This window comes from Triticum urartu, chromosome 7, assembly GCF_003073215.2.
Source record: "Triticum urartu cultivar G1812 chromosome 7, Tu2.1, whole genome shotgun sequence".
In the NCBI taxonomy this organism is placed as follows: Eukaryota; Viridiplantae; Streptophyta; class Magnoliopsida; order Poales; family Poaceae; genus Triticum; species Triticum urartu.
In genome coordinates this window covers 295,953,347-295,974,513 of record NC_053028.1, presented here as the reverse complement: position 1 = coordinate 295,974,513, position 21,167 = coordinate 295,953,347, and positions in this window count along the sequence as shown.

The following is a 21,167-nucleotide window of genomic DNA, read 5'->3' as shown; positions in this document are numbered from 1 at the left end:
GACGAAAGAGGGGATGCCTTCCGGGGCATCCCCAAGCTTTGACTTTTTGGTGTCCTTGGATTATCTTGGGGGTGCCATGGGCATCCCCAGGCTGAGGCTATTGCCACTCCTTGTTCCATGATCCATCAAAAGAATTCACCCAAAACTTGAAAACTTCACAACACAAAACTCAATATAGAAAACTCGTGAGCTCCGTTAGCGAAAGAAAACAAAAGACCACTTCAAGGTACTGTAATGAACTCATTCTTTATTTATATTGGTGTTAAACCTACTGTATTCCAACTTCTCTATGGATTATAAACTATTTTACTAGCCATAGATTCATCAAAATAAGCAAACAACACACGAAAAAAAGAATCTGTCAAAAACAGAACAGTCTGTAGTAATCTGTAGCTAGGGCAATATCTGGAACCCCAAAAATTCTAAAATAAATTGCTGGACGTGAGGAATTTATATATTAATCATCTGCAAATAGAATTAACTAAATAGCACGCTTGAAATAAAAATCACAGCAGTTCTTGTGAGCGCTAAAGTTTCTGTTTTTTACAGCAAGTTCAACAAGACTTTCCCCAAGTCTTCCCAACGGTTCTACTCGGCACAAACACTAATTAAACACAAAAAACACAACCAAAACAGAGGCTAAATAATTTATTTATTACTAAGAATGAGCAAAAAGCAAGGAATAAAAATAAAATTGGGTTGCCTCCCAACAAGCGCTATCATTTAACGCCCCTAGCTAGGCATAAAAGCGAGGATAGATCTAGGTATTTCCATCTTTCGTAGGCAATCCACAAGTGGCTCTCATGATAGTTTCATATGGTAATTTTATTTTCTTTCTAGGAAAGTGTTCCATGCCCTTTTTTAATGGAAATTGAAATCTAATATTCCCTTCCTTCATATCAATAATCGCACCAACCGTTCTAAGGAAAGGTCTACCAAGAATAATAGGGCAAGAAGGATTGCAATCTATATCAAGAACAATGAACTCTATGGGCACATAATTCCTATTTGCAACAATAATAACATCATTAATACTTCACATAGGTTTCTTAATAGTGGAATCCGCAAGTTGCAAGTTTAGAGAGCAATCATCAAAATTACGGAAATCTAGTAAATCACACAAAGTCTTGGGAATAGTAGAGACACTAGCACCCAAATCACACAAAGCATAAAACTCATGATCTTTAATTTTAATTTTAATAGTTGTTTCCCGTTCATCATAGAGTTTTCTAGGGATAGAAACTTTCAACTCAAGTTTTTCTTCATAATATTGCATCAAGGCATCAACAGTATGTTCGGTGAAGGCTTTATTTTGACTATAAGCATGTGGAGAATTTAGCACGGATTACAACAAGGAAATACAATCAATTAAAGAGCAACTTTCATAATTAAATTCCTTGAAATCCAATATAGTGGGTTTAGCAACATCTAGATTTTTATTTCTTTCAATTCCACTTTCATCAATTTCATCATTAAGATCTAAATACTCCGAATTTTTAGAACGCCTTCTAGGTAAAGGAAGATCATATTCAGTTTCATCAAGATTCATATTGCAAAATAAAGATTTAATAGGGGACACATCAATAACTTTTAGATCTTCATCTTGATTTTCATAGGAATTGGAGGAACACGCTTTAATAAAGGCATCTTTGGAAGCACGCATCCTAGTGGTTCTTTCCTTGCACTCATCAATGGAAATTCTCATGGATTTGAGAGACTCATTGATATCATGCTTAGGAGGAATAGATCTAAGCTTTAAAGAATCAACCTCAAGAGAAATTCTATCAACGTTTCTAGCCAAATCATCAACTTTAAGAAATTTCTCTTCAAGCAAAGCATTAAAATTCTTTTGTGAATTCATACTCTTTAACACTATTCTAAAATTCAGAGGGCATCTTATTATAATTTCCATAAGAGTTGTTGTAGGAATTCCCATAATCATTAGAAGGATTACTAGGATATGGCCTAGGATTAAAATTCCCTCTATAAGCGTTGTTACCAAAATTATTCCTACCAACAAAATTCACATCCATAGATTCATTGTTATTCTCAATCAAAGTAGACAAAGGCATATCATTAGGATCAGAAGAAACACTCTTAGTAGCAAATAATTTCATAAGTTCATCCATCTTTCCACTCAACACATTGATTTCTTCTATCGCATGCACTTTTTTATTAGAAGATCTTTCAGTATGCCATTGAGAATAATTAGCCATAATATTATCTAAGAGTTTAGTAGCATCTCCTAAAGTGATTTCCATAAAAGTGCCTCCCGCGGCCGAATCTAAAATATTTCTAGAAGCAAAATTCAATCCGGCATAAATTTTTTGTATAATCATCCACAAATTCAAACCATGAGTAGGGCAATTACATATCATTAATTTCATTCTCTCCCAAGCTTGTGCAACATGTTCATGATCAAGTTGTTTAAAGTTCATAATATCGTTTGTAAGAGAGATGATCTTAGCGGGAGGAAAATACTTAGAGATAAAATCATCTATGCAATTGTTCCATGAATCAATACTATTTTTAGGCAAAGACGAAAACCAAGATTTAGCACGATCTCTAAGCAAAAAAGGAAATAGTTTCAATTTAACGACATCATTATTGACATATTTTTTCTTTTGCATATCACATAAATCAACGAAGCTATTCAGATGAGTAGCGGCATCTTCACTAGGAAGGCCGGCGAATTGATCTTTCATAACAAGATTCACCAAAGCAGCATTAATTTCACAAGATTCAGCATCGGTAAGAGGAGCAATCGGAGTGCTAAGGAAATCATTATTACTGGTATTGGTGAAGTCACACAATTTGGTAGTATCTTGAGCCATCGCGACAAACAAGCAATCTAACACACGAGCAAACAAGAGCAAACGGGCAAAAAGAGGCAAATAGAGAGGGAGGATAGAGAGAGAGGGGGGGCGAATAAAATGGCAAGGGTGAATTTGGGGGGGGGAGGAAACCGAGAGGCAAATGGAAAAAATGTAATGCGAGAGATAGGGATTGTGATGGGTACTTGGTATGTTGACTTTTTGCGTAGACTCCCCGGCAACGGTGCCAGAAATCCTTCTTGCTACGTCTTGAGCTTGCGTTGGTTTTCCCCGAAGAGGAAGGGATGATGCAACAGAGTAGCATAAGTATTTCCCTCAGTTTTTGAGAACCAAGGTATCAATCCAGTAGGAGGCCACGCTCAAGTCCCTCGTACCTGCACAAAATGATAGCTACTCGCAACCAACGCGATTGGGGGTTGTCAATCCCTTCACGGTCACTTACGAGAGTGAGATCTGATAGATATAATATTTTTGGTATTTTTGGTATAAAGATGCAAAGTAAAAAGTAAAAGCAAAGTAAAAAGCAAAGCAAGATTAAAGTGATGGAGATTGATATGATGAGAATAGACCCGGGGGCCATAGGTTTCACTAGTGGCTTCTCTCAAGAGAATAAGTATTCTACGGTGGGTGAACAAATTACTGTTGAGCAATTGATAGAACTGAGCATAGTTATGAAAATATCTAGGCATGATCATGTATATAGGAATCACGTCCGTGACAGGTAGATCGAAACGATTCTGCATCTACTACTATTACTCCACTCATCGACCGCTATCCAGCATGCATCTGGAGTATTAAGTTAAAAACAGAGTAACGCCTTAAGCAAGATGACATGATGTAGAGAGATAAATTCATGCAATATGAAATAAACCCCATCTTGTTATCCTCGATGGCAATGATACAATACGTGCCTTGCTGCCCCTTCTGTCACTGGGAAAGGACACCGCAAGATCGAACCCAAAGCTAAGCACTTCTCCCATGGCAAGAACTACCAATCTAGTTGGCCAAACCAAACGGATAATTCAAAGAGACTTGCAAAGATAACCAATCATACATAAAAGAATTCAGAGAATATTCAAATATTATTCATAGATAGACTTGATCATAAACCCACAATTCATGGGTCTCAACAAACACACCGCAAAAACAAGATTACATCGAATAGATCTCCACAAGAGAGGGGGAGAACTTTGTATTGAGATTCAAAGAGAGAGAAGAAGCCATCTAGCTACTAACTATGGACCCGAACGTCTGAGGTAAACTACTCACACTTCATCAGAGAGGCTAGGATGATTTAGAAGCCCTCCGTGATGACGGCCCTCTTTCGGCGGAGCTTCGGAACAGGCCCCAAGATGGGATCTCGTGGATACAGAAAGTTGCGGCGGTGGAATTAGGTTTTTGGCTCCTGTTCTGATCGTTTGGGGGTACGTGTATATATAGGAGGAAGAAGTACGCCGGAGGAGCACCGAGGGGCCCACGAGGCAGGGGGGCGCGCCCTAGGGGGGGGGGCGTAGCCCCACCCTCGTGACCGCCTCTTTTGTTCCTTGGAGCAGGGTCCAAGTCTCCTGGATCACGTTCGGTGAGAAAATCACGTTCCCGAAGGTTTTATTCCGTTTGGACTCCGTTTGATATTCCATTTCTTCGAAACACTGAAATAGGCAAAAAAACAGCAATTCTTGGTTGGGCCTCCGGTTAATAGGTTAGTCCCAAAAATAATATAAAAGTGGAAAATAAAGCCCAATATAGTCCAAAACAGTAGATAATATAGCATGGAGCAATCAAAAATTATAGATACGTTGGAGACGTATCACACATCATAACAATTTCAATAGCATGTTGGCACACAAGGTAAACCACTATAGCTCATAGCTAATAAAGCATGGCACAAGAAACTATGATCTCTAGTTGTCATTACAAACATGTTTATTCATAATAGGCTGAATCAGGAACGATGAACTAATCATATTTACAAAAACAAAAGAGGTCGAGTTCATACCAGCTTTTCTCATCTCAGCCAGTCCATCATATATCGTCATAATTGCCTTTCACTTGCACGACCGAGTAGTGTGAATAATAATAATAGTGCACGTGCATTGGACTAAGCTGAAATCTGCAAGCATTAAATAAACAGGAGAAGACAAGGCAATATGGGCTCTTTTGTCAGATAAACAATAATGCATATAAGAGCCGCTTCAACAATGTAATTATAGTCTTCTCCTATTGACCCCAAAGAAAAGAAAAGAAATAAAACTATTTACACGGGAAAGCTGCCAACAAGAAAAAGAACAAGAAATCTTTTTGGGTTTTCTTTTTAATTACTACTACAAGCATGGAAATTAAAGTGATTAAAAGCTACAACTAATTTTTTTGGATTTTCTTAAGGTTTATTAAACACACAAGAAGAAAGCATAAAAAGGAAATTAAACTAGGATGGATGATACAATGAAAAAGTATGAGCACCGACATCTAGCAATGAGTGTGTGAACATAAATGTAATGTTTGTGAGAAATACGTACTCCCCCAAGCTTAGGCTTTTGGCCTAAGTTGGTCTATGGCCACGGCTGGCCTGGCGGATATCCATAATAATAGTTGGGGTCATACTGAGGTGCAGCGGCTATCGCCTACTGAGCTGCAGCTTGGCGACGAGCGGCCTCCGCTCTCCTCTCGTACTCATCTGCCTCCTCTCTGGTAATGGTATATCTTCCTCTTGCATGATAATCAAAGAAGGCAGGAGCAGGGAGAGTAATATGGACAACACGGCGTCTGTCAAAGATTAGTCGATACTGGAGAGGTGATTCATTCCTCTCAACAAACTGGTGGTGAACCATAGCATTAAAGTCTAGGTAAGCAGGTGGTAATTCAATATCATCTTCGCGTATGGCTACACCAAGAAAATTAGCTATGTGGGTTGCATAAATTCCTCTAAAGAAATCTCCATTAAATCTATTAAGATGCAACCTACGTGCAACAATGGCTCCCAAATTATAAGATTGGTCTCCTAACACAGCACTCCTAAGAATACTGAGATCGGGGACACACATGTGACATGCCTCATCTTTACCACCGACGCATCTACCTATGAAGAGAGAAAAATAATGTATAGCAGGAAAGTGAATGCTCCCTATGGTAGCTTGTGTAATATCTCTAGATTCTCCCACAGTTATGCTAGAAAGAAAATCTCTAAATTCAGATTTGCGAGGATCCCTTATACTACCCCATTGTGGAAGTTTGCATGAAGTGGTAAAATCCTCTAAGTCCATAGTGTAAGAATTATCATAAAGATCAGACATGACAATTGGAGAATTACGTGAAGTTGAAAATTCAAACCTCCTCACAAAGGTACTGGTGAGGTTGTGATACTGGCTGCACTTCTCTTCCTCGAAGCTCACAAGATCAACGTTACGCAAATATGCATTGGATTCTTCCTTAATTCCTGCTCGATCCATAAAGTTCTCAGAGGGCCATTCACAAGGACGCACTGGAGCATCTCTTGGTGGCTCGTCATCAGCATCACGCACTGCAAGCCTGGGTCCTTGCTTCCTTGAAGAACCACCTTGGAACATTTTCCTAAGCATATTTCTTCAAAATAAAAGTAAACCATACTCAATAATATTGATAGCAACTACTCCTACAAGTGCCTAGAGCCTATATCTTGCATCAAAACTACTTTTGACCATATAAATTTGCCATGCAAGCTCAAGAATAGGGTCACCTAAGCAGCAAAAATTTGCAATTAATAAAGCACCAGAACAAAAAATTAATTGGACCAATGGAGGAGTCACATACCAAGGAACAATCTCCCCAAGCAGTTTTGTGAGAGGTGCTTTGAGCAAGGAGATCGAAAATGGCAGTAAAACGAGCTTGGACTCGGGTTTGAGCTGGTTATTCGTGTTTGTGGGAGGAAGAGGAAGTGTATAGGTGAAAGAATAAGTGGAGGAGGGCCACCGTGCGCCCACGAGGCAGGGGGGCGCGCCCAGGGGGTAGGGCGCGCCCTCCACCCTCGTGGGCAGGTGGTTGACCCCCCTGCTATGTTGTCAATGCCAAATATTCTCAAATATTCTAGAAAAAATCAGATTTAAATTTTATGCCATTTGTTGAACTTTTGTCTTCGAGGTATTTTTATATTGCACGGATAATCAGATAATAGACAGAAAAATATTTATTTTATTTTATTTATTATAAATAACATAAAGTAAAAGTGGGGTACAGAAGGTTGTGCCCTCTAGTTTCATCCATCTCATGATCATCAAAAGGAATCCACTGACAAGGTTGATCAAGTCTTGTTAAAGAACTCATTCCGAATAACATGGAACCGGAGAAATTTCGAATAACACTATGTTACCTCAACGGGGATATTGGCATCCCCAATAATAAGAATATCATATTTCTTCTTGATAGTAGGAAGAGGAAATTCAAAACCTCCGAATATAATCGATGAAATTTTTCCAATAGAGTTGATACTATGAACTTGAGGTTGTTTCCTCGGAAAGTGTACCGTATGCTCATTACCATTAACATGAAAAGTGACATTGCCTTTAGTTCAATCAATAACAGCCCCTGCAGTATTCAAAAAGGGTCTTCCAAGAATAATAGACATACTATCGCCCTCGGGAATATCAAGAATAACAAAGTCCTTTAAAATAGTAACGTTTGCAACTACAACAGGCACATCCTCACAAATACCGACAGGTATAGCAGTTGATTTATCAGCCATTTGCAAATATATTTCAGTAGGTGTCAACTTATTGAAATCAAGTCTACGATATAAAGAGAGAGGCATAACACTAACACCGGCTCCAAGATCACATAAAGCAGTTTTAACATAATTTCTTTTAATGGAGCATGGTATAGTTGGTACACCGGGATCTCCAAGTTTCTTTGGTATTCCACCCTTAAAAGTATAATTAGCAAGAATGGTGCAAATTTCAGCTTCAGGTATCTTTCTTTTATTTGTAATGATATCTTTCATGTACTTAGCATAAGGATTGGTTTTGAGCATATCAGTTAATCGCATACGCAAAAATATAGGTCTAATCATTTCAGCAAAGCGCTCAAAATCCTCATCATCCTTTTTCTTGGATGGCTTGGGAGGAAAAGGCATGGGTTTCTGAACCCAAGGCTCTCTTTCTTTACCATGTTTCCTAGCAACGAAGTCTTTCTTATCATAACGTTGATTCTTTGATTGTGGGTTATCAAGATCAACAACAGGTTCAATTTCTACATCACTTTCATTACTAGGTTGAGCATTATCATGAACATTATTAGTAACATTATTACTAGTTTCAGGTTCATTACCAGATTGTGTTTCAGCATCAGAAATAGAAATATCATTTGTATTCTCAGGTGTTTCAACAATAGGATCACTAGAAGCATGCAAAGTCCTATCATTTTTCTTTTTCTTCCTTTTAGAAGGACTAGGTGCATCTATATTATTTCTCTGAGAATCTTGCTCAATTCTGTTAGGATGGCCTTCAGGATACAAAGGTTCCTGAGTCATTCTACCAGTTCTAGTAGCCACTCTAACATCATTATCATTATTCTTATTATTCAATCCATTGAGCAAATCACTTTGAGCTTTAAGTACATGTTCTATTTGAGTGGTAATCACAGAAGCATGTTTACTAATAAGTTTAAGTTCACCTTTGACATTAGCCATATAATCACCCAAGTGTTCAAGCATATTTGAATTGTATTTCAATTGTTTACCAAAATAAGCATTAAAATATTCTTGCTTAGCCATAAATTTATCAAACTCATCTAAGCATGGGCTAGCAAATTTAGTAAATGGGATTTCAGCTTTATCATATCTGTAGAGAGAATTTACCTTTACTACCTGTGTCGGGTTATCAAGACCATGAGTTTCTTCAATAGGTAATGGATTAAGATTATATGTTTCTTCAACAGGCGGTAAATTAAGACCATGTATTTCTTCAATAGGAGGTAAATTCTTAACATCTTCAGCTTTAATACCTTTTTCTTTCATAGATTTCTTTGCCTCTTGCATACCTTCAGGACTGAGAAATAGAATACCCCTCTTCTTCGGAGTTGGTTTAGGAATAGGCTCAGGAATTGGATCCAGAGGTGTCCAATTATTTTCATTTGTCAACATATTATTAAATAGAATTTCAGCTTCATCCGGTGTTCTTTCCCTGAAAACAGAACCATCACAACTATCCAGGTAATCTCTGGAGGCATCAGTTAGTCCATTATAAAAGATATCAAGTATTTCATTTTTCTTAAGAGGATGATCGGGCAAAGCATTAAGTAATTGGAGAAGCCTCCCCCAAGCTTGTGGGAGACTCTCTCCTTCAATTTGCACAAAATTATATATATCCCTTAAAGCAACTTGTTTCTTATGAGCAGGGAAATATTTAGCAGAGAAGTAATAAATCATATCCTGGGGACTACGCACACAACCAGGATCAAGAGAATTAAACCATATCTTAGCATCACCCTTTAATGATAACGGAAATATTTTAAGGATATAAATGTAACGAGTTCTCTCATCTTTAGTGAACAGGGTGGCTATATCATTCAATTTAGTAAGATGTGCCCAACAGTTCAGATTCATAACCATGAAAAGCATCAGATTCAACCAAAGTAATTATATTAGGATCAATAGAGAATTCATAATCCTTATCGGTAACACAGATAGGTGAAGTAGCAAAAGCAGGGTCAGGTTTCATTCTAGCATTTAGAGATTGCTTACTCCATTTAGCTAATAACCTTTTGAGTTCATTTCTATTTTTGCAAGCTAAAATAGCGAAAGAAGCTTCTTGATCAAAAACATAACCCTTAGGAATAACAAGTGATTCTTCATCATCACTTTCATCAGTATCAGCAGATTCAATATTTTCAATTTCTCTAGCCCTAGCAAGTTGTTCAGCAAGAAAATCACTAAGTGGCACAGTAGTATCAGGCATAGAGGTAGTTTCATCATAAGTATCATGCATAGCAGAAGTGGCATCATCAATAACATGCGACATATCAGAATGAATAGCAGAAGCAGGTGTAGGTGTCACAAGCTTACTCAAAACAGAAGGTGAATCAATTGCAGAGCTAGATGGCAGTTCCTTACCTCCCCTCGTAGTTGAGGGATAAATCTTGGTTCTTAGATCTTTCAAGTTCTTCATAATGATAAGCAGATATATATCCCAAGTGACTCAAAGAATAGAGCTATGCTCCCCGGCAACGGCGCCAGAAAATAGTCTTGATAGCCCACAAGTATAGGGGATCGCAATAGTTTTCGAGGGTAAAGTATTCAACCCAAATTTATTGATTCGACACAAGGGGAGCCAAAGAATACTCTCAAGTATTAGCAGCTGAGTTGTCAATTCAACCACACCTGGAAACTTAATATCTGCAGCAAAGTGTTTAGTAGCAAACTAATATGATAGTAGTGGTAACGGTAACAAAAGGTAACAGCAGTAAAAATAATGTTTTTGGTATTTTGTAGTGATGATAGCAATAGCAACGGGAAAGTAAATAAGCGGAGAACAATATATGGAAAGCTCGTAGGCAATGGATCAGTGATGGAGAATTAGGCGGGATGTGGTTCATCATGTAACAGTCATAACCTAGGGTGACACGGAACTAGCTCCAGTTTATTGATATAATGTAGGCATGTATTCCGAATATAGTCATACGTGCTTATGGAAAATAACTTGCATGACATCTTTTCTCCTACCCTCCCGTGGCAGCGGGATCCTTACGGAAACTAAGGGATATTAAGGCCTCCTTTTAATTGAGAATCGGAACAAAGCATTAACACATAGTGAATACATGAACTCCTCAAACTACGGTCATCACCCGTAAGTATCCCGATTAGTGTCACTTCGGGGTTAACGGATCATAACACATAATAGGTGACTATAGACTTGCAAGATAGGATCAAGAACACTCATATATTGATGAAAACATAATAGGTTCAGATCTGAAATCATGGCACTCGAGCCCTAGTGACAAGCATTAAGCATAGCAAAGTCATAGCAACATCAATCTCAGAACATAGTCGACACTAGGGATCAAACCCTAACAAAACTAACTCGATTACATGATAGATCCCATCCAACCCATCACCGCCCAGCAAGCCTATGATGGAATTACTCACGCACGACGGTGAGCATCATGAAATTGGTGATGGAGGATGGTTGATGATGACGATGGTGACGGATTCCCCTCTCCGAAGCCCCGAACGGACTCCAGATCAGCCCTCCCGAGAGGTTTTAGGGCTTGGCGGCGGCTCCGTATCGTAAAACGTGATGATTTCTTCTCTCTGATTTTTTCTCCATGAAACACAATATATGGAGTTGGAGTTGGAGTCAGAGAGGCAACAGGGGGCCCACGAGGTAGGGGGGCGCGCCCTAGGGGGGCAGGCGCGCCCCCCACCCTCGTGGAGAGGTGGTGGGCCCCCTGGCCTTCATCTTTTACAGGTATTTTTCATATTTTATGAAAAGTGGCTCCGTGAAGTTTCAGGTCATTCCGAGAACGATTGTTTCTGCACATAAATAACACCATGGTAATTCTGCTGAAAATAGCATCAGTCCGGGTTAGTTCCATTCAAATCATGCAAGTTAGAGTCCAGAACAAGGTCAAAAGTGTTTGGAAAAGTAGAAACGACGGAGACGTATCAACCTCCGAGTTTTGCACACATTCAACTCGATGACGTCCCGCGAGCTCCGATCCAGCAAAGTTTCACAGGAGAGTTTCGTCAGCACGACGGCGTGGTGACGGTGATGATGATGCTACCGACGAAGGGCTTCGCCTAAGCACCTCTACGATATGATCGAGGTGGATTATGGTGGAGGGGGGCACCGCACACGGCTAAGAGATCAATGATCAATTTTTGTGTCTCCATGGGGTGCCCCCCTCCCCGTATATAAAGGCGTGGAAGAGGGGAGGGCCGGCCCTCTGTATGGCACGCCCTAGGGAGTCCTACTCCCATCGGGAGTAGGATTCCCCCTTTCCTAGTAGAACTAGGAGCCCTTCCAAGTAGTAGGAGTAGGAGAGAAGGAAAGGGAAAAGAGAAGAGAAGGAAGGAGGGGGCGCTGCCCCTCCCCCTAGTACAATTCGGACTAAGCATTGGGGGCATGCAGCCTCTCCTCTCTCTTTCCCCTAAAGCCTAATAAGGCCCATATACTCCCTGGCGAATTCCCGTAACTCTCCGGCACTCCAAAAAATATCCGAATCACTCGGAAACTTTCCCATGTCCGAATAGAGTCGTCCAATATATATATATATATATTTACGTCTCGACCCTTTCGAGACTCCTCGTCATGTCCCCGATCTCATCCGGGACTCCGAACTACGTTCAGTACATAAAAACACATAAACTCATAATAGAAATCGTCACCAAACTTTAAGCGTGCGGACCCTACGGGTTCGAGAACTATGTAGACATGACTGAGACACGTCTTCGGTCAATAACCAATAGCGGAACCTGGATTCTCATATTGGTTCCTACATATTCTACGAAGATCTTTATCAGTCAAACCGCATAACAACATACGTTGTTCCCTTTGTCATCGTATGTTACTTGCCCGAGATTCGATCGTCGGTATCTCAATACCTAGTTCCGTAATACATCATCCCGCAACTAACTCATTAGTTACAATGCTTGCAAGGCTTATAGTGATGTGTATTACCGAGTGGGCCCAGAGATACCTCTCCGACGATCGGAGTGACAAATCTTAATCTTGAAATACGCCAACTCAACAAGTACCTTCGGAGACACCTGTAGAGCACCTTTATAATCACCCAGTTACGTTGTGACGTTTGGTAGCACACAAAGTGTTCCTCCGGTAAATGGGAGTTGCATAATCTCATAGTCATAGGAACATGTATAAGTCATGAAGAAAGCAATAGCAACATACTAAACGATCAAGTGCTAAGCTAACGGAATGGGTCAAGTCAATCACATCATTCTCCTAATGATGTGATCCCGTTAATCAAATGACAACTCATGTCTATGGTTAGGAAACTTAACCATCTTTGATTAACTATGTTTGTCTATGTATTCACACATATATTATGTTTCCGGTTAATACAATTCTAGCATGAATAATAAACATTTATCATGAAATAAGGAAATAAATAATAACTTTATTATTGCCTCTAGGGCATATTTCCTTCAGGTGTGGTGCCCATGGTTGGGATGTCCTCATTAGCCATGGGGCCGGTGTCATCTTGACATCCCCCACTGGAGATACAGTCCATTATCTGCTCCAAATACTATATACAGACTCTAATAACGCAGCCGAATACAAGGCCTTATTGCATGGTCTTTGGATGGCTATCTCAAAGGGCATACAACGCCTCGAGGTCCGCAGGGATTCAAACCTTGCAATATCCCAAATAAACGGAGATTTTGATGCCAAAGATCCGAAGATGGCGGCTTACCGCAACGCCGTACTAAAAATATCTGCTCGGTTCGAGGGGCTTGAGTTTCATCACATGGCCCGAGAGAGCAATTAGGCAGCGGACATCCTTGCTCGCATGGGGGCTAAGCGTGACCCCGTCCCACCTAACACCTTCGTGGAAAGGCTCTTCAAGCCATCCGTGGTATGGCAGGACGAGAGCAGCAACATCAGTCCGGATCCGATCACACCCCCGGATTCCGAATATCATTGGGGGCTCCGCCACTGAACCAACGCCATCAGCTCATGTGATCATGGCGTTAATCGCCCCATGGACCGAACCCTTCCTGGCCTACCTCAATAGGCGAGAGCTCCCCGAGGACTAGAATGAGGTTCGATGCATCGTCCGACGCTCAAAAGCCTACAAGGTTCATGAAGGAGAGCTCTACAAGAAAAGTAATATCGGAGTCCTTCAAAGGTGTATCTCCGAAGAAGAGGGGTGGCAGCTCTTGGCCGAAGTCCATGCTGGTCTTGGCGGTCATCATGCCGCAGCTCGGGCCCTTGTAATTAAAGCCTTCCGAACTAGATTTTTCTTGCCTATGGCCCGAGTAGATGCGCAAGACCTCGTCCAGCGTTGTGTAGGATGCCAGCTTTTCGCCAATCAAAGCCCTATGCCGCCTAATGCCCTACAAACAATCCCAATCACTTAGCCCTTTGCGGTCTGGGGCTTGACATGGTCGGACCCCTTAAAGGGGGAAGCCATAAGAAAAAATATATGTTGGTCATGGTGGATAAATTCACCAAGTGGATAGAGGCCAAGCCAGTTAAAATGGCTGAAGCTGGACCAGTGATAGATTTCGCATCAGGTGTCGTACACCGTTATGTTGTCCCACACAGCATCATCCCAGATAACGGATCCAACTTCATAGCCGACGAGGTAAAAACTCGGTGCGCTAATTTGGGTATCAAGCTCAATTATGCCTCCGTCTATCACCCTCAAACAAACGATCAGGTCGAATGGGCTAATGGCCTGATAATGAGCGGCATTAAACATAGACTAGTGCGATGCTTACAGGAGTCAGATAAACACTGGGTTGAGGAGCTCGACTCCGTACTCCGGGGGCTGCGGACCACACCCAATCACACAACCAGAGACACACCGTTCTTCATTGTGTACGGCGCAGAGGCCATCTTGCCCTGCGATATTATCCATGACTCACCTCGAGTCCACATGTACGAGGAGAAAGAAGCCGAGATCAATCGACAAGACAACTTAGATGGACTGGAGGAGGAGCGCGATGTTGCAAAAGCTCGCTCAACATTCTAACAACAACAAGCTCGAAGATACCAAAGTAGAGAAGTGCGGGCCAAGACTTACAATGTCGGTGAACTCGTTCTACGCCTACCAAAGAAGAAAAAGGACAAGCTCAAGCCCAAATGGGAGGGTCCCTTCATTATAGATGAAGTTCTCACTGGAGGAGCCTATCGCCTTCGCAATGCATCAGACAATCTCTTAGAGCCGAACCCATGGAACGCTGCCAGACTCCGAAGGTTCTACGCCTAAGTCCGACCTCACTGTTTGTTACCTTTTTCTATTCTTTTCTTTTTCTTCTTTTCATTTTATACGACTTCTAGCTCGTGTTCGGATAAACCGCACACCTAAGGGGTATACATCCTTAAATGTATATACCCCACAATACCTGGGGGCTTCTTTTCATAAGAAGCTTATTATTATTTTTCGAGCATCAAGCTCACAGTATATATGTGTCGTCTACTCATATTTGTCTTTTCTTCACCATTATAAGCACCTTTATAACTTAAGTTTTTGCCAAGCTGGGTTGCCTGGCTCCCGTGCTTATGCCCTACGTTGCCGCTTGTTCGGCTAGGGCATAAAGGGAGAACCTCTGCGATTGTTACAGCCGGGTTATCCGGACGTGTACTGATACGTCTCCAACGTATCTATAATTTTTGATTGCTCCGTGCTATATTATCTACTGTTTTGGACATTATTGGGCTTTACAATCCACTTTTATATTATTTTTGGGACTAACCTATTAACCGAAGGCCCAGCCCAGAGTTGTTGTTTTTTGCCTGTTTTAGGGTTTCGAAGAAAAGGAATATCAAACGGAGTCCAAACGGAATGAAACCTTCGGGAACGTGATTTTCTCAACGAACAAGACCTGGGAGACTGGGACCCTACGTCAAGACACAAAATAGGAGGCCACGAGGTAGGGGGGCGCGCCTGCCTACCCCATGCTCGCCCTCCACCCTCGTGGGCCCCCTGTTGCTCCACCGACGTACTCCTTCCTCCTATATATACCTACGTACCCCAAACGATCAAATACAGAGCCAAAAACCTAATTCCACCGCCGCAACTTTCTGTATCCACGAGATCCCATCTTGGGGCCTATTCCGGAGCTCCGCCGGAGGGGGCATCGATCACGGAGGGCTTCTACATCAACACCATAGCCCCTCTGACGAAGTGTGAGTAGTTTACCTCAGACCTACGGGTCCATAGTTATTAGCTAGATGGCTTCTTCTCTCTTTTTGGATCTCAATACAATGTTCTCCCCCTCTCTTGTGGAAAACTATTCGATATAATCTTCTTTTTGCTGTGTGTTTGTTCAGGCCGATGAATTGTGGGTTTATGATCAAGTCTATCTATGAATAATATTTGAATCTTCTCTAAATTCTTTTATGTATGATTGGTTATCTTTGCAAGTCTGTTCGAATTATCAGTTTGGTTTGGCCTACTAGATTGATCTTTCTTGCAATGGGAGAAGTGCTTAGCTTTGGGTTCAATCTTGCGGTGTCCTTTCCCAGTGACAGTAGGGGCAGCAAGGCACATATTGTATTGTTGCCATCGAGGATAACAAGATGGGGTTTTCATCATATTGCATGAGTCTATCCCTCTACATCATGTCATCTTGCTTAAGGCGTTACTGCGTTTTTAACTTAATACTCTAGATGCATGCTGGATAGCGGTCGATGAGTGGAGTAATAGTAGTAGATGCAGGCAGGAGTTGGTCTACTTGTCTCGGACGTGATGCCTATATGCATGATCATACCTAGATATTCTCATAACTATGCTCAATTCTGTCAATTGCTCAACAGTAATTTGTTGACCCACCGTAGAATACTTATGCTCTCGAGAGAAGCCACTAGTGAAACCTATGGCCCCCGGGTCTATCTTTATCATATTAATCTCCTACTACTTAGTTACTTCCTTTGCTCTTTACTTTGCCTTTATTTTACTTTGCATCTTTATCACAAAAATACCAAAAATATTATCTTTATCATATCTATCAGATCTCACTCTTGTAAGTGGCCGTGTAGGGATTGACAACCCCTATTCACGTTGGTTGCAAGGATTTATTTGTTTTGTGCAAGTATGAGGGACTCACGCGTAGCCTCCTACTGGATTGATACCTTGGTTCTCAAAAACTGAGGGAAATACTTACGCTACTTTGCACATCATCCCTTCCTCTTCGGGGAAAACCAACGCAGTGCTCAAGAGGTAGCAAGAAGGATTTCTGGCGCCGTTGTCGGGGAGGTCTACGCAAAAGTCAACATGCCAAGTACCCATCACATACCCTTATCTCCCGCATTACATTATTTGCCATTTGCCTCTCATTTTCCTCTCCCCCACTTCACCCTTGCCGTTTTATTCGCCCTCTCTCTCTCTATCCTCCATCTCTTTCTCTATTTGCCTCTTTTTGCCCGCTTGCTTTTTGTTTGCTTGTGTGTTAGTTGCTTGCTTGTCACGATGGCTCAAGATAATACTAAATTATGTGACTTCACCAATACCAACAACAATGATTTTATTAGCACTTCGATCGCTCCTCTTACCAATGCTGAATCTTGTGAAATTAATACTGCTTTGCTGAATCTTGTCATGAAAGATCTGTTTTCCGGCCTTCCTAGTGAAGATGCCACTACCCACCTAAATAGCTTCATTGATTTGTGTGACATACAAAATAAGAAAGATGTGGATAACGATATTGTTAAATTGAATCTATTTCCTTTTTCGCTTAGAGATCGTGCTAAAGCTTGGTTTTCGTCTTTCCCTAAAAATAGTATTGATTCATGGAATAAGTGCAAATATGCTTTTATCTCTAAGTATTTTCCTCCCGCTAAGGTCATCTCTCTTAGAAACGATATTATGAATTTTAAGCAACTTGATCATGAACATGTTGCACAAGCATGGGAGAGAATGAAACTAATGATACGTAATTGCCCTACTCATGGTTTAAATTTGTGGATGATTATACAAAATTTTTATGCCGGATTGAATTTTGCTTCTAGAAATCTTTTAGATTCGGCCGCGGGAGGCACTTTTATGGAAATCACTTTAGGAGAAGCTACTAAACTCCTAGATAATATTATGGTTAATTATTCTCAATGGCATACTGAAAGATCAACTAATAAAAAGGTGCATGCGACAGAAGAAATTACTGTTTTGAGTGGAAAGATGGATAAACTTATGAAATTATTTGTTAATAAGAGTGTTTCTTATGATCATATTGATATGCCCTTGTCTACTTTGATTGCGAATAATAATGAATCTATGGATGTGAATTTTGTTGGTAGGAACAATTTTGGTAACAACGCGTATAGTGGAAATTTTAACCCTAGGCCTTATCCTAGTAATCCCTCTAATAATTATGGTAATTCCTACAACAATTCTTATGGAAATTATAATAAGATGCCCTCTGATTTTGAATCTAATATTAAAGAATTTATTACTTCGCAAAAGAATTTCAATGCTTTCATTGAAGAAAAATTGCTTAAGATTGATGATTTGGCTAGGAGCGTTGATAGAATTACTCTTGATGTTGATTCTTTGAAACTTAGATCTATTCCACCTAAGCATGATGTCAATGAGTCTCTCAAAGCCACGAGAATTTCCATTGATGAGTGCAAAGAAAGAACCGATAGGATGTGTGCTAAGAAAGATGCCTTTATAAGAGCGTGTTCTTCTAGTTCCTATGAAAATAATGATGAAGATCTAAAAGTTATTGATGTGTCCCCTATTAAATCTTTGTTTTTCAATATTAATCTTGATAATGATGGGACTGAATATGATCCACCTTTACCTAGAAGGCGTTCCAAAATTCAGAATTTGTTGATCTTGATGCTAAAATTGATAGAAGTGGGATTGACGAAATTAAAACCCTAAATGTTGCCAAACCCACTATTATGGATTTCAAGGAATTTAACTATGAAAATTGCTCTTTGATTAATTGTATTTCCTTGTTACAATTCGTGCTAAATTCTCCCCATGCTTATAGTCAAAATAAAGCGTTTACTAAACATATCGTTGATGCCTTGATGCAATCTTATGAAGAAAAACTTGAATTGGAAGTTTCTATCCCTAGAAAGCTTTATGATGAGTGGGAAAAAACTATTAAAATTAAAATTAAGGATCATTAATGCTATGCTTTATGTGATTTGGGTGCTAGTGTTTCGACAATTCCAAAGACTTTGTGTGATTTGTTAGGTTTCCGTGATTTTGATGATTGCTCTTTATACTTGCACCTTGCGGATTCCATTATTAAGAAACCTATGGGAAGAATTAATGATGTTCTTATTGTTGCAAATAGGAATTATGTGCCCGTAGATTTTATTGTTCTTGACATAGATTGCAATCCTTCACGTCCTATTATTCTTGGTAGACCTTTCCTTAGTACGATTGGTGCAGTTATTGATATGAAGGAAGGAAATATTAGATTCCAATTTCCATTAAGGAAAGGCATGGAACACTTTCCTAGAAATAAAATTAAATTACCTTATGAATCTATTATGAGAGCCACTTATGGATTGCCTACCAAAGATGGCAATACCTAGATCTATCCTTGCTTGTTATGCCTAGCGAGGGGCGTTAAACGATAGCGCTTGTTGGGAGGCAACCCAATTTTATTTTTATTCCTTGATTTTTGGTCCTGTTTAGTAATAAATAATTTATTTAGACTCTGTTTTGGTTGTGTTTTTTGTGTATAATTAGTGTTTTTGCCAAGTAGAACCGTTGGGAAGACTTGGGGAAAGTCTTGTTACACTTGCTGTAAAAAACAGAAACTTTAGCGCTCACGAGAACTACTGCCATTTTTATTTGGAAAGTTATATTTAGTTAATTATCTTTGCAGATGATTAATATATAAATTCCTCACTTCCAGCAATTTATTTTAGAATTTTTGGGGTTCCAGATCTTGCGCTAGCTACAGATTACTACATACTGTTCTGTTTTTTTGACAGATTCTGTTTTTCGTGTGTTGTTTGTTTATTTTGATGAATCTATGGCTAGTAAAATAGTTTATAAACCATAGAGAAGTTGGAATACAGTAGGTATAACACCAATATAAATAAATAATGATTTAATTACAGTACCTTGAAGTGGTCTTTTATTTTTCTTTCGCTAACGGAGCTCATGAGATTTTCTACTTTGAGTTTTGTGTTGTGAAGTTTTCAAGTTTTGGGTAAAGATTTGACGGATTATGGAACAAGGAGTGGCAAGAGCCTAAGCTTGGGGATGCCCCGGAAGGCATCACCTCTTTCGTCTACTTCTACTGGTAACTTTACTTGGAGCTATATTTTTATTTGCCACATGATATGTGTTTTGCTTGGAGCGTCTTGTATGATTTGAGTCTTTATTTGTTAGTTTACCACAATCATCCTTGCTGTACACACCTTTTGAGAGAGCCATACATAATTTGGAGTTTCTTAGAATACTCTATATGCTTCGCTTATATCTTTTGAGTTATATAGTTTTGCTCTAGTACTTCACTTATATATTTTAGAGCACGGTGGTGGATTTGTTTTATAGAAACTATTGATCTCTCATGCTTCACTTATATTATTTTGAGAGCCTTAATAGCATGGTAATTTGCTTAAAATCCTAATATGCTAGGTATTCAAAGTTAGTAAAATTTTCTTAAGAGAGTTTTGAATACTAAGAGAAGTTTGATACTTGATGATTGTTTTGAGATATGGAGGTAATAATATCAAAGTCGTGCTAGTTGAGTACTTGTGAAATTGAGAAATGCTTGTGTTGAAGTTTGCAAGTCCCGTAGCATGCACGTATGCTAAACGTTATGTAACAAATTTGAAACATGAGGTGTTATTTGATTGTCCTCCTTATGAGTGGCGGTCGGGGACGAGCGATGGTCTTTTCCTACCAATCTATCCCCTAGGAGCATGCGCGTAGTGCCGAGGTTTTTGATGACTTGTAGATTTTTGCAATAAATATGTGAGTTTTTTATGACTAATGTTGAGTCCGTGGATTATACGCACTCTCACCCTTCCATCCTTGCTAGCCTCTTTGGTACCGTGCATTGCCCTTTCTCACATTGAGAGTTGGCGCAAACTTCGCCGGTGCATCCAAACCCCGTGATATGATATGCTCTTTCACACATAAACCTCCTTATATCTTCCACAAAACAACCACCATACCTACCTATTATGGCATTTCCATAGCCATTCTGAGATATATTGCCATGCAACTTTCCACCATGCCTTTCATCATGACACATTCATCATTGTCATATTGCTTAGCATAATCATGTAGTTGACATAGTATTTGTGGCAAGGCCACCGTTCATAATTCTTTCATACAGGTCACTCTTGGTCCATTGCATCCCGGTACACCGCCGGAGGCATTCATATAGAGTCATACTTTGTTCTAGTATCAAGTTGTAATCATTGAGTTGTAAATAAATAGAAGTGTGATGATCATCATTAATAGAGCATTGTCCCAAAAAGAAAAACGGGAAGGGCCAAAAAAGGGAAGGCCAAATAAAAAATATAATTAAAAGGGGCAATGCTACTATCCTTTTTTTCCACACTTGTGCTTCAAAGTAGCACCGTAATCTTCATGATAGAGAGTCTCTTGTTTTGTCACTTTCATATACTAGTGGGAATTTTTCATTATAGAACTTGGCTTGTATATTCCAACAATGGGACTCGTCAAGTGCCCTAGGTCTTC